General features: G+C 36.2%; 1 protein-coding gene across 2 annotated transcripts in view; it reads right to left on the bottom strand.

The window, feature by feature from the left end:
• LOC148117659 (zinc finger protein 431-like) overlaps positions 1-20,432 on the bottom strand; it is a 143,714-nt gene that overhangs the window by 7,786 nt on the left and 115,496 nt on the right. The window contains exon 6 of one of the 2 annotated variants that reach the window (XM_087902260.1): positions 11,745-11,872. The exons of the other annotated variant lie outside the window; for it this stretch is intronic. The gene's annotated coding sequence lies outside the window, so the exon portion shown is untranslated. Of the gene's footprint in view, positions 1-11,744; positions 11,873-20,432 lie in introns of those variants that run through there. 2 annotated transcript variants of the gene reach the window in all.

Below are 20,432 nucleotides of genomic sequence, written 5' to 3'. Positions count from 1 at the left end.
GGATCACTTTTAACTTCTCTGGCCATAATCAAAGATTTTTTGTTTCTCATCCCTGCAGCTCTTTAACTGCAAGCAGACAATTCTTTGTTGCTGCCCCATTTGCATGAGCATGTCTCTCTGTAGGAGCTCTTCCCATGTGTGCATGCACATTCACCCCTTATCTCTTCCAGAACTGCTGGCAGGCTGTGGTCCAGAGAATAACGAAGGAAGGTGGTCAGTGTCATGCCTCTCCTTAGGAAGCTTTCCTTTTGGGACCCAAAGTTCTAGAACTGATCCAATAAAAATTTCTAGAAGGATAAAGGTAGAGGATGCCTGCCTCATCTCTTTCAGGATAAAAAAGAAGGTGAATACACAAAAATGTACAGTAATTACATACTATCAGGTACTAGTACCACTTAACATTTTTAGAAATATAGCCACATAAAACAGCAACGTAGTACCAGTCAAAACACAGACCAAGAAAACATGCACTCATTAATTCACACACAACTTTTTAAAGCTCTAGATTTATACTTCATTCTGGAGGAAACCGGGAACACATATCTTTTATACATTTCAAAAACTGAAGCAATTATTGTTGTCCTTCCTTAGTACCTCTGACCTTTAAAATACCTATAAGTAATGTACAAACAGCTGTTTGCTATTTTCCTGGCCTGTATTTAACTTTTTGAAAATTATATACAAATTACTTCTTATTTTATTATTACTTATTTTACAATCATACTCGAGTTACTCCTTACTTGTTTTTCATGGTGCACAGCTAACCTCTTTTTTATATTTACACTGTGCAACTGCTGATACTCCCGGGAGATCCTTAATGTACTTTAGAGCACCCTTAAAATTTGTGGTGTCCCTACGAAGACACCCTTCCCCAGAAAGCTGCACAGCTGGATGTCCCCTGTAGGAGCTGCTCCTACAAGGTCAGCTAGGGTTTCTGGATAGGGGATCCTTGAGGCCAAAGAAAAGTCAGAAGAAACAGACAACATGATAGAATCGGGAGGTGTGTCCAGTCATGCTGAAGCAGACAAACAGCCCAGGGTTTATTTCAGAACTTTCTTAAATACAAAAGCAGATCAAAGCACAGCACAGACAGTCAGTCAGTATCTGACCAAAAGGTTGTGGGGCAAAGGAAACATTCATACATTGCTGGTGGGATATGGGACAGCCTATTTTGATGTCAGTGTGGCAATTTCTCAGAAAATGAGAAAACAACCTTCTTCAAGACCCAGTAATAACACTTTTGGGTATATATTAAAAGATGCTCAATAGTGTCACAATGACATGTGCTCAACTATGTTCCTAGCAATATTGTTTGTAATAGCCAGAACCTGGAAACAAGCTAAATGTCTTCTCAACCATTAAAAAATGGATAAGGAAAATGTGGTATACTTATACAATGGAGTACTCCACAGCAGAAAATAATAATGTCTTGAATTTTGCAGGTAAATGTGTAGAAGTAGAAAACATTATTTTGAGTGAGGTAACCCAGACCCAGAAATAAAATTATCACATGCACTCACTCATAAATGGTTTTTAAGCATCAGACAAAGAAACCCAGTCTACAAATCATAATCCCAGAGAGCCTCAACAACAATTAGGACCATAAGAGAAATATACATAAATCTAGTCTACATGGGAAGTAGAAAAAGACAAGTTCTCCTGAGTAATTTGGGAGTGTGGGGATATTGGGAGAGAGTCAAAGGGGAGGGGAGCAGATAAAAATGTAGAACTCAATAAAAATAGATAAAAATCATGCTTCAATGAATAGGCAAAATTTTCACATAAAATCTGAAATAACTTGGAAAAAGATTCTAAACACCCAAGAAGCATAGTCAAATGCAGCTTCTTTGTAACTGCCTTTTTCTGGTGGGCTATGTTTGCTAGCAGTGACCAGAGGCATACCACCTTTAACAGAGGGCTTTCATTGCTGAAGCTCTCTCTTCCCTCTGATTTATCAGGCTGCACTAGTTGATTAAAACAGATGGGAGAAATAGGTGGGTTGACATAGCCTAAGCTGTAAGTATATTTTGTTTTCTGATGAACAGAATACTGACTATGCCAGTACTTTAGGAGTGCATGAGCTTTTGACCATTGTTGTCATCATTCATTTTGATTTAGCACAGTGGCCTCATGAGGCACAGCACTGTTCCTCTATATGCGGACATTTAGGTTGTTTGTACATTTTAGCCACAAAGAAAATACCTGCCATAAGTATGAGAATCCTCTACTTTTTAATTCTAATTTCAATAATATGGCAACTATGCTGAGGAGATTGCTGTGATCTATAGTAATTTGTGTCATTTTATGAGAACTCTGTATAATGTGAAGACACATAAGCACAGGAATATAAAGAGAATGTCTAGGCATTACAATTTACTGTGTTTCCTGTGGTAATGGTGCTGGCCCACGCACCAGAATACACATACTAAATATGTGTAATTTTATGTCATCTCTAACAATACAACATGCTGTCATTTAATTTTAGTTGATATCGGTGGGAAATCCCAACCTCCTGCTATCAGAGTCTATTTCCCATGATACTACACAATCTCATGTCACATTCAAATTCACTCTTAAATTCCGGAATGTGCATTATTTTCACTGTTTGTTTTCTCATTTACATAATACTGAATGTAAAAGCTTTTAGATGAAAATAGCAATGTATTCTTTGTCACTAACCTATACTGCAGCCTTCTTTCTATGTCTCTTTACTTTATTTTCCTAATCCAAATGCAAGAATGTTTAGAGTCCAGGTTACATACATGATCAACACATGAATGAACAGAACCACACTCTGTCTTATGATCCATCAAACTCCCAGAAGATCTGGCAGTTCAGCCAACATGTTCTTTCTGTTCAGAGGACAATGTACCACTATTTCCCATGGCATGACTTATGGTCTCCCTCACATTTCCCCAGAGCATCATAACCTGAGAATCATAAGAAGAGAAAACTAGAATAATCCAAAAATCTACCTCCCAATGGTGGTAATATCACCCTTCTGGGCCTGAGGAAAATAGCAGCATCCCTAAGAGATGAGCAGAGATCAAATGATTAGACTTCACAGACTTTCCAGCTATGGCCTTCCACCCTAGGGGAAGACAGGAGTCTCATCAAGGAAATTTTGTATTTTAGTAGAATCTCTTGTCAGTCTCTCAGTGCACTTCCTGTTTTTCTTTCAAGATGCAGTGTTCCTTGTGTGCATATTCTACTACACATTCAATGTCCAGTGCAGATTATCCTCTGCATAATAACTCATAAATCCTGATGCCAAACAAAGGTCACATTTAAACAGTAACTTCCGTTAAAGCAAAAAGAGGCTGTGAGTGAGAAAACAATGAAGAGCTATGGAAGGGCTTAGAAGAAGGAAAAGGTAGAGGGAACTGAGCAATTTTTATTCCCAAAAATTGTTTTAAAAAGTTGAAATAGGCTTTATGGCCATGTGCTCTAGAGTTGAAAGATTCGTATTAGAGGACAAGTTTTAGCCACACATTTTCTCTCAGGATGTTCATCTTAAACCTGTTCTTTTAGGCAGGCTCATACCATTTTATCCAGTTCTAATTTGTTCATACTAGTGTATCTTCTGAAATTTGGTTCCATAATAAGTTCTATTCTTTATCTAAATGCTCAGTTCCCTGGTCTGTGTAATCTAGAAATGACCAGTTAGAACATGTATCAATTACAATGTAATATTTTGTATTTGTTCCAGCAAATAAAGCTTTCCTGGACATTAGAGGCTGGAAGTAATCTTTGTTGGATGACAGGATCTGACAGAACATGGCTCATGCTTTTAATTCTACCATTTGGGAGATGAAGACAGGAATATAAGGTGGGTGCAGACAGGATCTCATCCCCCATTCGGTCTGATGACTTGGAGAGGTAAAAAGTGAATTTGACTGCTGGGTTGCTTTTTTGTTCTGTCAGTTTTCCCCCAATATCTGACTCTAGGATTTTATTAACAATACTAATTAGGATCATACTTCAATCAATCATCTTAACAACTTATTTCTAAAGTGGACTACTTTCAAAAGATGGAAATTTTTGTGTTCCTTTCTGTCTATCACTTTTTGTGCTGGGACTGCACATGGTTTAAAGTTGACCTTTGAACTCAATTATTACACAGGGCAGCACTCATTTACTGGTCTATATTTCTTTCTAACTGACCAGATAAAGCACAGCATTGAAGCAGTTGAAGGACTTGCTTTCCAGCACTGGGCAGCAGAAGGATTATAAGTTTAATAAAATTCTCAACTGCATAGTGTAAGGCAAGCCTAATCTACAGGAGACATTGCTCTAAACAGACATAAATAATCAACATAACTAGAGAAAACAAGGAAGAAATTCTTAATGACCTGGAAACAATTGGGAACAGAAAAAATAAGAGATTAGAGCAAAGATAAATTTAAAGGAATTCAAATTTAAAAAGTAAAGCTCATAATTGTTTTTTCTTAAAAAAATATAATTGAAAAATCTATATTGACTTTCCAAAAGGTAAAATAATTCCCTCACAGAGAGAATGGCATTAATAAAATATTACTTCACCCTGTGCTTATGTGTATTGTTTTCTACTGAGACCTGTCACCTGACATATGCAGTTACAGCTAAAGGACATAACAATGACAGCAAGGTTGAACATATCTCTATATGAGAGTTCCTTCTTGCTAATTCCATATTATTTGGTTCAATTAACCTTCCCAAATTGTATACAGAAATCTGGTCTGACTTCATTTGCATGACATGGATCAATACATGTCAGGAAAAAATAAAATTACATATCCATCTACAATCATGTCTTATTTTATAATGGTGACTCCACAACTGTTTGCCTTCACTGTTTCCCCTATAGTCTACACAGTAAACTATTCCACCTATTATGGTATGAAAGCAAAAACCACGCTCCACACACAAATCCTTTTTCTATTACTGAAATGGAAAGTTGACTATATGACTCAAATTTGTAATTTTATGACTGAGTGGTGAATGAGTTGTTTAATCTAAAAATTTAGTTGGTTTAACCATGAGAACAAGGTCATTTCCCCGGGGAACAATGGCGTTGGATCAAGGGTATTCGATCCAAAATAGGAACTTTTGATTCCGAAACATTATCGTACAAACTGGAGATACTGATGTTCTAGAATTAATATGCCTTCCTCTGGATAAATTTTTCCAGAAACTTAAAAGTTTAATAAACAAAATCTCTGTTAAAAACTCCATGCATCTGGGGTGGTTAATTTTAAAAAGAGGAGCCAGCCAGGAAACACATTTTGCACACCACATAAAATGTCATTTTTAAGTCTCTTTTGGTTTCAGGCCCAAGGTTATACTGTGAACAATTTTAAAAAAAAAAAAACAGGAGAACCTAGGCAGTGGTTGCACATGCCTTTAATCCCAGCACTTTGGAAGCAGAGGCAGGTGGATCTCTGTGACTTCAAGGCCAGCCTGGTCTACAAGAGCTAGTTTTAGGACAGGATATAATGCTACAGAGAAATCCTGTCTTGAGAAAAAAAACAAGAAACTAACAACAACAACAACAACAAATAAAGACAGAAGGCACATCTAACCACTTAGGCAGATGGAGATTTACAGAGCAAAATTATCTTTTGATCATGCATAATAATCAGAAACTCTAAAAGAACCAAGTCCAAGTTAGATTCTGGTACTGTCAATCTTTTCTTTCTTCTGGGTCATGAAGGCTGAGGCAAAGATAAACTTATTATATCAGCCTTTCCTGTCTCACTATTATTAATGACATGTGCATGAGACTGAAGACTCAGCACTTAGAACACTGGATACTCATTCATATGGCCTAACATTAATACCCAGCACCCATAGCTGTCTGTACCTCCAGACAAAGAGCACTAGACGCCATCTTTTGACCACCACTGGCACCTGGGATGTGGGGCTATAAACCAAACTTGGGTACCCAAGAGTAGCAGTACTTTGAGACAACTCTCCAGTTCCCACATATGTCATTATAATGTAGAAGGTGAAGGTGTCCCACTGTTCCTTCTGTCTCTTAGCACATAAATGCCTTCAAGATTGTTGTCAAATGTTTCAACGGATTGAATGTGAATGGAATATCTATAATGCTTATGTTATTGGTATCACAGTTTTTTTGTGTGTGTGAATAACAATAACAAAAAAATTGGTTGGAATCAATCTGAGTCCAGCCAGATTTTATTAGCAAAAGTTACATAATTTGACGTAGCCTCTATTAGAATTTCTGAGACAGGATTCTTCCTCATAGCCATGGATGCCATGAATTTATTATGGGGAGGAAGCTGGCCTCACTAAGACCAGGCCCACCCACAGTCTTAAGTGCTGTAATTATAGCCTTACACCTCTAAGTCCAGTTGAAATATGTGTTTTTAAAGGACTTATCATTGAATCAGAGAAAAAAATAATAAAATAAGATATTAAAAGAAACATTGTTGTTTTGCTGGATAGTAATGATTCTTGAAATTCTATGATTTAAATGCCCAAATCATTTCATATGTTCTTAATAATGGGTTAGTTTCTTTGCATTGTTAATTTCATCCATTTAAAAATGGTTAAAGTGTGTTTGTGTGAATACACCTGTGCCATAATATGTGTGTAGCACTGACAGGAAACCTAACAGGGGTCTATGATCTACTCCCGCTTTGTGAATTCTAGTGATTAAACATTTGGAGTTATTTGACTGCAAATGACCTCAATTGCACTTCTTGTGAAGTGAAGAAATGTGAGAAAATTTGTAGAAGTATTGTGCATAACCCAGAGATAGAACCCAGGTCAGACTTAGCAGCAATGAACTTTACTAAATGAGGCAATTTTCTGGTGTATAATTTTGGTTCTAAGAAAGTGCTATAAATAAATGTGTAGTCCTTAAAATGAACAAATTTTCTGTTGTAATATTTCTTCAAATTGAAGTTGAGCACCATTGAAATGCCTCAGGGGGAAAGGACTTTTGTAAGACTAGAAACCTATCCTCAATTTCTATAGAACATCAAGCTGTGGTATTAGATACACAGTTGTTTGCTGGTTCTCATACATTATTACATCCATATCAGATAAATGAAATCTTTGAATACACACATGAGGTATTTAATGTTTCTTATAATTTTTTATTAGTCATTTTAATATTTACATTGTTAAATTCTCTTGAAAACACAGCACATTGGGAATTCATCATCTACCCTTAGACTTCTACTCAAGGGTAAGACAAATAAGCATCATGAGTTCAAATGTATCCTTGAATCAGTACTGACATCCAAGGTAAGATGAATGACATCCAAGGTAAGAACAAATAACAAAATCTCAAGGGAATTTGTGAAAACATGAAAATCAAAATCAGTAACACAAACCACCACCCTTATGTGTAATACTTGATCAAACATTGCCTGATATTTCAATAACCAATGGGAAAATTATATGATGGAGGCTCTATTATACATTACAGTAGAAAAATACCTATCACTAGGTACAGACAGAATAGAAGATGAACAAAAGTCATAGAAGGAATAAAATGTCTATGAAATAAACTTCACTAAATGGATTTGCTACGCATACAGCACACTTTAGTGACTCCCTTAAATATTTTAAAATAGAAACCACAATACAATGCTCTCCTCCATCAGTCTTGACTGAATATGATATGTAGTTTACTTCCTTAAATGCTATGATGAAAAATTATTATTCTTGAAGCTAAAGAAATCTGTGATGTTTAATGTCATTAACAAAATTTTTTCATGAATAGGAATGTCTTCCATATGAGTTTGTTCCTATTACAGACTTAAAAGTGACCTAAATAGAATTTAAAACATTAATAGCACTAGAGTTATGGTGAGGTGACTAAGAAATGTTCATTCCCAAGACTAAGATCAAATTTTTAACAGTTTCCTTTAATTCCTGCTACAAGAAGTGTTAATTTTCTCAAGACACAGAATGCACATTCAAATAGACACACATACACACACACCACATAATTACAATTAAAATAACTTTTTAATCAAATAATTTTTCAGTCATGAACATATTTCTCCTGTAAGCATTCATTATTCTGAATGAGGAGTTGGGGGATTTTACAGCTCACTTACAGAGTTTTTCTTCATGAATTGGTTCATGAAAGAGAAAGCAAATTTAAGCTTGAAGTAAGAGAAATTAGTCCTTCTAAGTTGCTGGTATCATTTGGGAAGATTTAGGACAAGCTGTCCTGCTGAAGGGAATATGTCACTGAGAGTAGGCTATGAGAATTTATATCCATACACCAGTTCCAGTTCCCACTCTCTGCTTCATGTGGGAGATTAAGGGTGATAGTTCTTAAGCTCCTTTGTCATATGCCATGTCTGACAATTTCTGCCATGGAACTTTCATGGTGATCCTTTTATCTTCTAGAACCAAGGGTCAAATTAAATACATTTATAATTTGAAATAGAGATTATATCACAACAAAAAGACCCGAGTACACATCCATAAATAGTTATACATGAATTATTTATGCCTTGCAACTGCAGAGAAGTATAAACTCAAAAAGGGTTTCATTACCATTCAAATTTGTAACACAAGAGTTATAGTTTTGGAGGAAAAGGTACCCTTACTGCTGGAAGTCAGGAAACACCAACAGTTGTGAAGAGAATGGCACCACAGTAGATGAGGCAATAATGTTCTTCTCTGAGAGAGAGCCATCACAGCTGGGATCCACTCCATTCTTAAAGAGAGTTTCCCAGCAGAAATGTCTGTCACTGTTCTGCTCCACTCCCCTAATAGAGTGCTTCAAAAGAGGTGTCCATTGCTTCTGTGCTCCTCTGGGTTAAATGAGTTTCCAAGTAGAAGTATCAACTATATCTCAGTTCAACTCCACTAGGGAGTTTCTGATCCATTCTAGTGAACGAGGATATTCATAGAAATCTCAATCAAGAGATTTATTTGGGAGGGAAGAGAGTGACTGCCTCTGCCAGGGTGGAAAGGGACAGATGCCAACTGAATGAGCATGTGACATATATAGGGCTTCTTAAAACCAGATCTCTTCTAATGAGATTTAGAAAGTGGGAATTGGACAGATTTCAATCCCTGAGCTTGAACAACCAGAGAGATGGGCTGGATTTTGTGCTCAGAGATTGGTTGGTTTTGTGCACAGTGATAAAGGGTAGAGTGTGTTTCTTTGGCCCTGGTTTGAGAGCTGAAGTGTGTTTTCTTCACTGGCTCTTTTTAACTATTTGGCTTTGTTTTCAGGGAGATGTTGTTTTGATAACTAGCTCTAGATTCAGGGACAAAGTGTTTTCCTTTGGATCTCATTTCAGTAACAGGGTGTCATTCTCTGACTGGCCAATTTACCTGATTGTAGGACTTCATAACTTCAAAAATTGTGTTTTGTCCATTAGTTTGGTGGTGCAATCAAAATAAAGTGTTATTATATTAAAAAGATTATTGACACTATCAATTATTTTCTACAGAATGAATGCTGTTTTTTATCTGACTGTAAGTGTATTGGCTTAGGATCTTGAAAAATAATTTAGAATAAGCCCTCAGGTTCTACTTCAGGTACCCAAAGGCTATTGTAATTTGCAAAAGCTTTATCAGATTGATTGCACACAAAAAGTTTTACTCCTGTATAAATTACAAAACATCGCCACATTGAATTCATTCATAGATTTAACTGCAGTATGATTTTTGTCATGTTTTTCAAGTCTCCATTCATGAAATTCACAGTTTCTCTCCTGGATGGCTTACATAATATATTTGGAGATTTTTGTGACAAAGGATTTACCACACAGATTCCACTCATGGTTATTCTCCTGTATGTGTACATTCCTGCATTTGAAGATGAATAAACCATAGAAAGGCTTTATCACACTGATTTCATTCATACCATTTTTTATTCTTTTAAATCTTTGAAGATTACTGTGATCTGCAAAGGCTTTACTACACTGAATACATCAATGGAGTTTCTCTTTTTTGTATGTTTTTTATGCTTTTGAAGATCACTGTGCTGTGCAATCCTCTTACTACACTGATCACATTCAAAGAGTTTCTATATATGGTGAGATCTTTGATGCCTTTTAAGATTACTTAAAGCTGCAAATGCCTTACCACACTGATTCTATTCATATGGTTTCTCTCCAGTATGTGTTCTTTTATGTGTTTGAAGATTACTGTGTTGAGCTAAGGCCTTACCACACTGATTACATTCATAGAGTTTCTCTCCAGTGTGTTCTTTTATGGTTTTGAAGTTGACTCTGAGCTGCAAAGGCCTTCCCACACTGAATACATTCATAGGGTTTCTCTCCAGTATGTGTTCTTTCATTCCATTTAAGGTGTCTGACATTTGTCAAGGCTTCATAACATTGACTATATACTAAAAGTTTTTCTCCAACTTGAATTCTTTCAATCCTGCAAGGATAATTGGCACTTATAAAAGCTTTACCACATTTAATGCACTGTTGTGCCTACACATTTGTATAAATTAATTTTATAATATGTTCCAACTATAAAGAGGAATCAGCCACTAAGTTTTTATAACTCTATCTAAACTCAGGCTTTGCTCTTTCATTAAGCACTGTTTTGCCACTTGGAAGATACTTCCAATGGTAAATGCCTTTCTTTTATGGCTTACCTTTTTACCTTCACAGAAACTTTTTCTATATGATATTTTATACATATGTGAAGAGAACTGGATAAACCCAGAGCTTTAACATTCATAAATTCTCCTATACTGTGAATCATATTGCATATGCTATGTGAACTAGGCCACCCATAAGCATTTGCACAGTTCTAGAACTCATAGGCCTTTTTTGCTGTGTGAGTTTTTTCATGTATTAACAGTGATGGTGGAAAACCAATTACTTGTATACTTGAACCAAATTCAACAACGATACTCAACATGGGGACTACTGGTTATCTAATTGTTCTTAGAGAGTGGTATGCTACATTTCTCCAGATCCTTGTGCTCATACACTTGTATCAAGAATAACATATGGTATACATAGTAAAGAAGAATAACAAGTAATAAATTTCCACATTGAATTCTCAGGGTTTGACTTGTTTCTCACAGACTTGTGGTATAGGTATCAAGGTTTCTCTGGAACAACTGCCTCTTGATTCAACTCTTAACTGCTTCTATCACTAAACTTAGCACAGTCACAAGAAGTGTATGAGTAATACAAGATTTACTATGGGCTATTGGTTTAGTACAAAATTTTGTAGATATACTTATCATCTCTTCAATGTGTATACATTTGTATTATGGGTAGCAAGAAAGAAATTCATTTGCAGATCTACAACAAAGCTCTCAGGGTGCTAGGCCTCAAAAGATGATATCTTTTTAGTCATTGCTTTCTTGACTTCTTTCTTGAAAGAATATCATTCAAATGCAATTCACATATATGAAATATGGATTTGTGAGAGTTTGATAAAACTGTGTTTATTTACAGTGCTGCTTTAGACTAAAACTTTCTGGACACATGAAAATTTCATCAGAGGCACATTGTTATCAGCTTGCATATGAAAGTTACCTTTCATGTCTTCTAGAACTTGGACCATGTTCTTCAGTATTATTGTCTTCCCAAATCCATCCTAATATAATACCAGAAAATGTATGTTATATTACTGAAAACTGTGCAGTATTTAAGCTGTTAACTTAAGGCACCTTTGGAATGATGACTGCTTTGTTTCTCTCATTCTTATTCTTTCTAAATCAAATTACAGAAGAAGATCATTAACCAAGAAAAATTTGTCCCCTTATTTTGAAACATGAAGGAATCTTTTTACCTACACTAGTGAGGTTCCTGTAGGTCTCCAGCATCACATCTTTATAGAGATTCTTCTGGGAATGATCCAGCAAATCCCACTCTTCCCAAGTGAAGTTGATATGCACATCATCATAGGTCACTGCCCTCTAAAATATGAATTTAATTCATGTGTATAATAGAAACCATGATGGTGACATCATTGTAAATGTATAATTCTTCATCAGTATAGTCATAAAAATTCTTTCAAATTTTCAAAAAGGTTTTCAAATCAATGGACTTAAGAAACACACAAGTATAGCTATCCTAAAAGCTAACAAAATATACTTCAAAGTAAAGTCAATCAGAATAGATGAAGGACACTTCATACTCATAAAAGGAACAATCCATCAGGATGAAGTCTCAATCCTGAACATCTATGCTCCACATATAAAAAATCCACATATGTAAAAGAAATATTACTAAAGCTTAAAAATGCACATCAAGTCCCACATTATGAGTAGGAGACTTCAATACCCTACTCTCCCCAATGGATTGGTAAATTACACAGAAACTTAACAGAAAAATGAGACAACTAACAGATGTCTTGACTTAAATGGACTCAACAGACATCTACAAAACATTCCACCCAAACAAAAGAACCTTGTGGTATCCTCTCTAAAATGGACTACAAACATGCTAACAAGGCAACCTTCGACACACACTCAAACAAAAACTGGAATAAGCCCCTATACTTTATCAGATCACTATGTTTTAAAGTTAGAATTTAACAACAACACTATTCACAAAAAGCCTAAAAACTCATGGAGATTGAAGAGTGCTCTATTAAACTACCCCTGGGTCAAGGAAGAAATAAAGACATACTACAGAAAAAGTTGTTCTCCACAAAACTGGAAAGTTTAAACACACCTAAAAAGGGTTAGTCAGCAAAATAAAATCAACCTAATGACAGCAGACAACATAACCAATTGTTTTTGGCCAATTTTGTTGAGACCTGATTTTGAAATTCAGGAGCCTAATTAAAAAGTGAAGATTTGAACTAACATAGTAAGGCTATATACACTAATACAATTACTATATTTAATATATACTGGCAAGATTTATATTGACAATACCAATCCATTTGGTTTGGTAAATTTAGAGAAAATATTTTATCATCTATCCTATCTCAGTAAGCCCAAGGTGTTGTATGTAAATTTCTTTTTATCCTAACTCATATTACCAACCTTATATAATGTTTTTATGTCTCTTCACTTTATATACTTTATACATTTTTGAGTTCATTTTTTCAATATGGTAACATGCATAACTACAATTACTGAGTCTTTAGCTCCATTAGAGAACCCAGAAGGATATAATACTACCTGAGTAAACAGGAAGTGTAAAGCAAACAACATTTAAAATAAAGAAACAACACCAACTGTCTAAAATAAATTTTTGCCAGGCTGTGGTGGTGCATTCCTTTAAACCCAGCACTTTCACAGCAGAGGCAGGTATATCTCATTAACTTAGAGGCCACAATGATATACAAAGTGAGTTCCAGGAAAGCCAGAACAACACAGAGGAATCTGTCTTTAAAAAAAAGGAAACAAAATGTCTTTTTATTTCCCTTGAAAACATCCCTAACATGATAATAATAAGTGACTGTTAGGCCAATTTATTCCTTTGGAGGGGGACATTTTATTTGGATGATATTGTTTTTTTTAGATGTCTCAGTTGTCCAGTGAATTTTAGATTCCTTGGTTCTATGTTTTCATGGTTTTGTAAAGATAAAACAAAACTCTGCCCTAACCCTAACTTTATGGAGTTTTATTTTTGGAAATTATATTTAATTAAAAGGAAAACATCTGTTAGTCTTACAAATTAGTTAGGATTGAATGGCAATGTTCTCTGATGAACTATTATCTTTTTTCCTGAAGAGATCTTTTTGTTTGAAACTAATAATTAATGACTTTATTGGTCTCTATAACTTTATTCCCCAATTTAATTCATATCTTGGTTTTTATTCTGATCTCAGCATATCTTTAAAGCATACAGGTTTATTTAGTTTAGCAGGGATTTTTATTATATAATGTCTCCCCACAATTGTTGTTTCCTTTTCATTAGCATTTAAAAATTTTAAAGTCATAATCTATTCTGTAACCTATCTCTGTGGGTCTTAACTACCCCTTTCTCTTAACTGTGCATATCTTTTAAGATGTCTGATGAAGTAAGTGTTAATCTAAATCATCTTCATCAATACAAAATCAGGAGTCAGATAAGGGGGTCTGAACCTGAGAGATCAGAGAAGCAGCAGAGCACCACCAGTGACTCCGACTTCCTCTATCTATAAAAAGAGAAAGATCCTCTCTCAGTCCCACTTGTCTACTTCCTGTCTCTTATCAGTTCACAGTCCTAAAAACCTCTATGATATTTTTGTTCAGCTAATGGCTAAGTCTTATCTCTGACTACAAACAAAGTTTATTATCAAAATAAGGTCAAACTATTACACAGCTCCCTGCAACTTCTCATATACCTCACTCTATTGTTACTTTCATTCCTTATATGCAGACCTCCATGAAAGATATCTCAATGCTTGGAAATTTCAACATCCTGTGGTCTCAAATGTAACCCAGCTTCATCTTCAACACTTAACGCAGTGAACTTCCATAGTCTCTTCACTAGGGCTCTGAATCTCCCAATCATAGATGACTACAATAGTGATGAATTTACCACAGGAGAAAAATCCACGACCTTTACATTTTGCATCTTTCTTATTTTAAGAATCAGTAAAACGTGGATGATCCTGCCAAGATTTGATGAACCCTACCAAACAATGACTAAATTTGTAGCAGGTTCTGTATGATGTTGCTCCTGAGACTGATGTGGGAGTGCCCTCTGTGTGCTGTGATTACCATTAATGAATAAAGTAACTGTCTTGGCCTGTTGATAGGGCAGAACTTAGGCAGGCAGGGAGGACTGGACTGAATGTTGGAAGAAAGAAGGGCAGAGTCAGGAGATGCCTCGGATCCTCCACTGGAGAAAGATGTGCTCAAAGTTTGCTGGTAGGCCATGAACTTGTGGTGATACACAGATTAATGGAGATGGGTAAAATTAACATGTAAGAGTTAGCTAATAAGAAGTTAGAGCTAATGGGCCAAGCAGTGATTTAATTAATATTGTTTCTGTGTTGTTATTTGGAGGATCTGGGTGGTTGGGAAACAAACAAGTGGCCAAGTGGCATCCCTCCAACAAGAGACAAGAATTACATTGTATATTCCTTCCACAGATTAAGGGCAGAGCTGGATAGAGTTTTAGACATAGGGCCCTTTACTAAACTTTAAATTCCTTTAATGGTGCTGAAAACCATGAAAATCCTTGTTTCTTTTCATCACTGGACTGCAATCTGAAATTACTTAGTACTTTTATTCTTGAGACATGGAGAAATCAAGATAGTTTTGGGGCCAAATATCACACAAATGATCTCTAGTTAAATGTTTTTATGAAGTCTTCTAAGCCCCAGCTTATTGATCTAAGCCCCACATGTTGATCTGTGACTGTTTATTGAGAGCAATCAGACATTTGATAAATTTATCAAAAATAGGAGAAATTTCCAGGATCAATACAGTTTAGCTGCCAGGATATCATGAAGACTGCAAGCTATACAGGGAATACAGGATTGTGGTTTCAGATCAATTGCCCTGTTGAGTGCCAAACTTCCTTGACCACTAAGGGAATACTAGAGAAACACGCAGCAACTGAAAGGTACACTGTGTCCTAGGAGCCATGGATTTTAACGTGAAAAAAACTAAGACAAACATCTCTCAGGATAGATAGACCAATCCAATGCTTTTGTTCCCTGCAGAGCCTTCTTCCCACTAAAATGCTATGATCTTAACCTACACTGTTCACCTGTACTCTCTACATTCCCATCTTTCAGGTCCTACAAGAACACTCAATTAAGATGTGTTGAGTTTTCTGTGACTGACTTTTGCCATCTAAAGTCCTGATATCTTGAAAATTCTTCCACAGACAATATTCCCAAGTCCACTGCAGCAACAAATTCACTTTTAAGGTACCTCTTTTGTTCCAACTTTCTTCTTTGTTGCTGTGATTAAATTATCTAACCAAAACAAAGTAACACTGGTAATGAACACATTTATTCAGTTTTTATTCCTAAGTCAGAGTCCACCACTGTGGGAGGTTAGGATAGAAACTCAAGTTAATCACTGAAGGCAAAACATGCAGAACCATTGCTTCCTAATTTTTTCTTTTCCTTTGTCACCGTCTTTTGCTCAGCCTAGGCCCACTTGCTTAGGGACATTGCCAACTCAGTAGAAGGGTCTTCTAACATCAACAATCAATCAACACAGTCTCTTTCAGGCAGAGATCAGACATTCTGATCTAAGCACAGACTCAATTGATGTTCTCTCAGATGACCCTAGGCTTTGTCATGTTGACAGCTGAGGCTAATTAGCACACAGAGACAATATTATATGGAAAGGTTTTAAAGAACTAAAATTAATGCATTATTCTTGTCAATCCCTTAAGCAGCAAAGACCTAAACATGAGGATAACAAAAACTGGAAAACAGAAAATTCTGTCTGTTAGGATTGCCTAGACACCATTTCAATTCCTCCACTTGGTGATTGCCTCTAAGTCTGCACCAAAGTGGAGAAATGAAATCTTTTTAAATAAAATTTTAGGAGAAAGATTTTTAAGGAATCAGTATACATGTGAAGTAACTTGCTTTACTCAGACTGCTTTATAAGTCACAAACACTTTTGAAAACAAGGTTATTCCTGATTTTTGAGTATATTTGTGCATGACACAAAATTCCTTACATATATCATATACAAAAAAAAAGAGACTGTCAGTTCCCCTGGATTGAGAATAGTAGAGATTTATCGACCTCCCAACTTGAATGTAGGTTTAAACTCAGGTCATCCACAAAAAAATGTGTTGGACCACCTACCAAGAGTTATAATACTTTTTATCAAATAAAGAAAGCCTTTCTCAGATTAATAGAAACAAGAAAAAGAAAATATAAACAAACTAAGAAATATATAGTCAACTTTTAATCAAAAGACCAAAGTAATCCTAGACAAGGAAAAGTGTGATCTTGACCAATGTTACCCAGGCAAGTTTCATTGTATGTGTTCAGAAATTAAATAAATAAAAACTTCACCACTTTCACAAAGATATCTCAAAGTGACCTTTAAACTGTTGTTTCTGACCATCCATTGCTAATATGTATTCTGAGACAACAGCCTCATGATATAGATGTTCTCTTTGCAAATAGAGATGATTTCTTGCTACAGCTCTCCAGATCTTTGTGTTTTCTTTTGGTTTAATGTAAACACAGTCCCAAAATGTCCAATACCAAAACAACCAAAAAAGTAATTTAAAATCTGTTTCCTACTACATGGCATATGACAGAATATGCAGATTGTGCCCTGTCTTCCTGTCTAACACAATCGACATCTGAGAAATCTCTGCAAATAAGAAACTTCTTTTGTCCCCTGGTAAGCTTCACTGGATTACACCATTGTGGCATGTGGCAGGATCATGATAAAAGCATTCTACTCAAGTATTGCTCTACCAGATCCTAAACAATTTGTAATCTCTAGAACAGAAACCTGAAATTGAAATGCAATATTAAAGAACTTCAAGAAACTAGAAATTCAGTTTTCTAATCTCTCTTCCCACTGTAAAACAAAAGCAGTGCCAATGTGGATACTCTGGACAAAGACATAACCAGTATCATAACCTCCATTTCCAGGACTTTAGAGTCCCCTATTCTTCAGTAAATCCATACACAAAGAGGCTCAGAGAACAAGGGCCACTGCCAACATGAACCACATGGACCAACATAACTACAGTCTGGCTTGTGGTCTTTCCAAGTCCCAGCAGAAATGACAGTTCAACAGACCTGCTCTGACCACTCCCCACTCATTACGGGATAGCTTATGGTCTTCCTTACCACTCCCTATGGCAGAGACAAAAGAGAATCATGAAAAGAACTCACAAACAGTCTGCCAACAGAACTCCCAGTTTTTAACCTTTCTTAGAGTCCCTCACTGGCTAGAGCCACCCAGCTGGGACTCACAATATTAGCAGCTCCTCTACTGGAGGATCAGAGATCAAATGACTCAGACAGCATAGTTTTTCCATGTCTGCCCTTCCAGCCCAGCAGACAGTTTAAAAAGTTTGTATTTTAGTACACATTATTCCACTCTCCTAGAGCAATCCAGTTCCTCATCTAAAGTACAGAGTCCTTTGTGTGCACATTCCATTGCATACTCACTTTACAGTGAAGCCACCTCATTGCCCCAGAGATGGGAAATTCTGCAGACAACCAGGTCAGATTCATAAAGTGATTACTGTTACTGTGTAACTGTGGTTACTTTGTAACTGTTGTTAAAGAGAAACACACCATGAATTAGAAAACAATTCAGGCATATTTGGGCTTGGAGACAGCAAGGAGAATGTAAATATAATATAGTTTTCATCTTAAAAATTATTTTGAAAACTTGAAATAGACTTTATGGCCATGTGCTCCAGAGACTAGGGATTCCTATTAGAGCACATCTCATGTATTTTCCCTAAAGATGAATGTCTTTATGCCAAATAGCAAGAGGCCTGTTAAGCAGGGTCACAACATTTTACCCAGATCTATTTTAGATGAACTACTGTAAATATAGCAATTAGGTTTAAAGATAAGGTCAGTTTCTTTCCCAGATTCTCGATTGCCCTGGTCTGTGAACTGCAAACAATGGTCAATGAGGACAATCATAAAACATCTCCAATTGTCTACCTGATTCTACATAGCTAATCTCAACTACTACTGAAGGGGGAAAGATTTTACCCTCAGTCCAACCTCTCCACTTCTGCACTGTCTCCACTATTTCAAATTGGTCAATGAGCTAAACTTTTGCACAGGTCCCTCTTCTTCTAAGTCCCCAATTAAAGCCAGAAAGATCAGCAGACACTCATTAACTACTTTACATTTCTTCTTCATTGACAAGTCAAGGCCAAACCTGTAAGAAGTTGCAGGACTATTTTCCCAGCACTGGGCAGCAGAGGCAAGATTAGGTGTTCAAAACAATTCTCAATTATATAGTATGAGGCAAGCCTAAACTATAGGAGACATTGTTCTACACAGAAATCAATAATCAACATCACTTGAGAGAGATAAAATGCAACTATGAATGACTTTGAAACACTGGAGAACAGAAACAAACACAAGAGCAGTAATACACTTAAAGAAAATATCTGACAATGACACCAATAAGTGATTTTAAAATGATAAAAATACTACACTCTTAAGATTAAATATAACTGTTTATATTGACTTTGAAACAGAGTAGCCCTTCTACATGAGAGGAGATGTCATTAATAAGAGATAGATTGATGGTGCCCATATACATATGTTGGCTGCTGAGATCTGTATCCTGACACATAGATTTAGTCAATGGCCTGTTTCTCAAAACTCTAAGCAGACATAACTGTGTCAAGCAAGATCAACCACATCTGCCTAGAATTGTTGCCTAATTGATTATCTGGAACTAGCTCTTGTAGACCAGGCTGGCCTTGAATTCACAGAGATCTGCCTGCCTCTGCCTCCCCAGTGCTTGAATTAAGGGCATGCACCACCACTGCCCGGCAAATACATAATTTTAAAACTGTGAATTGGTACAGTCACTTAAGAACTTTGAAGGAATTAAAGACCTACACCACGACTGCCAGGCCAGAAAATTTTTTCATAATGATCACTCCAATAGCTGATTGCCTCCACTGTTTCCCCTGCAGTGTACACAATAAACTATTCCTCCTATTGTGGTCTGAAGACAGAAGGGATGCTCCATATGCAAATCCTTTTCCTACAACTGCAATGCATAGTCAACTACATGACTCAAATGCATAATTTTAAAACTGTGAGGTGGTACCATCATTTTTTAAGGAATTTCAAAAGTCTAATGTACAGGAAAGCAAGGTTATTGCCCTGGACAACAGCAGACCAAGACCACCTGAATCAGCATAAGAGAATTTATGTTCTCTTATTTTTCTAACAGGATGGAAATGCAGCTGTTCTAGAATTAATATGCCTTTCCATTGAGAAATCACTTCACACATGTAGGAGATTAATAAAGAAAAACCTCTAATGATGGTAGACATCAATCTCTGGATGTTCAAAGAGGAGCCAGCTAGACAGATTCCACATTTGCTGTTGACCTTAAGTGTCCTTTAGGATTAGGCTCTAGGTTACACTTTGAACAATTGAAATAGAAATAGGGAACTAGCCAGGCTAGACATTTAGGCAGATAGGAGAGTTACAGAGCAAAGATATTCCCAGGATAATTTCTCCATTGCAATTGTAACAGGAATCAGCAGGTCATGCTTCGGTGATATGTTCCTGAGGTGAAGGTCACAGGGAATGAGAAAGATAGGAAAATTAAAATGTAAAAAAGATAAAAAAAAACTAGGTCGGGAGGTCTTGTAGATGCCTAGGAAACTTCCTAAGAAAAACAGTATCTTTCTGGGCATTGGTGGCACACACACACCCTTGCTGAGCCAAGTGACCTCTATGAGTTCAAGGACAGCCTGGTCTACCCTGTGAGTTCCAGAATAGTCAGGACACTCCTACAAAGAAACCTTGTCTCAAAAACATTTTTTTAAAAAGGAGAAGAAGAAGAATAGCACCAGGTGGTGGTGGTGCATACCTTTAAT

The sequence above is a fragment of the Myodes glareolus genome, chromosome 27 (genome assembly GCF_982192425.1).
Source record: "Myodes glareolus chromosome 27, mMyoGla1.1, whole genome shotgun sequence".
Taxonomy (NCBI): Eukaryota; Metazoa; Chordata; class Mammalia; order Rodentia; family Cricetidae; genus Myodes; species Myodes glareolus.
Note: the sequence above shows the minus strand (reverse complement) of the source record. Positions and strands in the feature narration are given on the sequence as shown.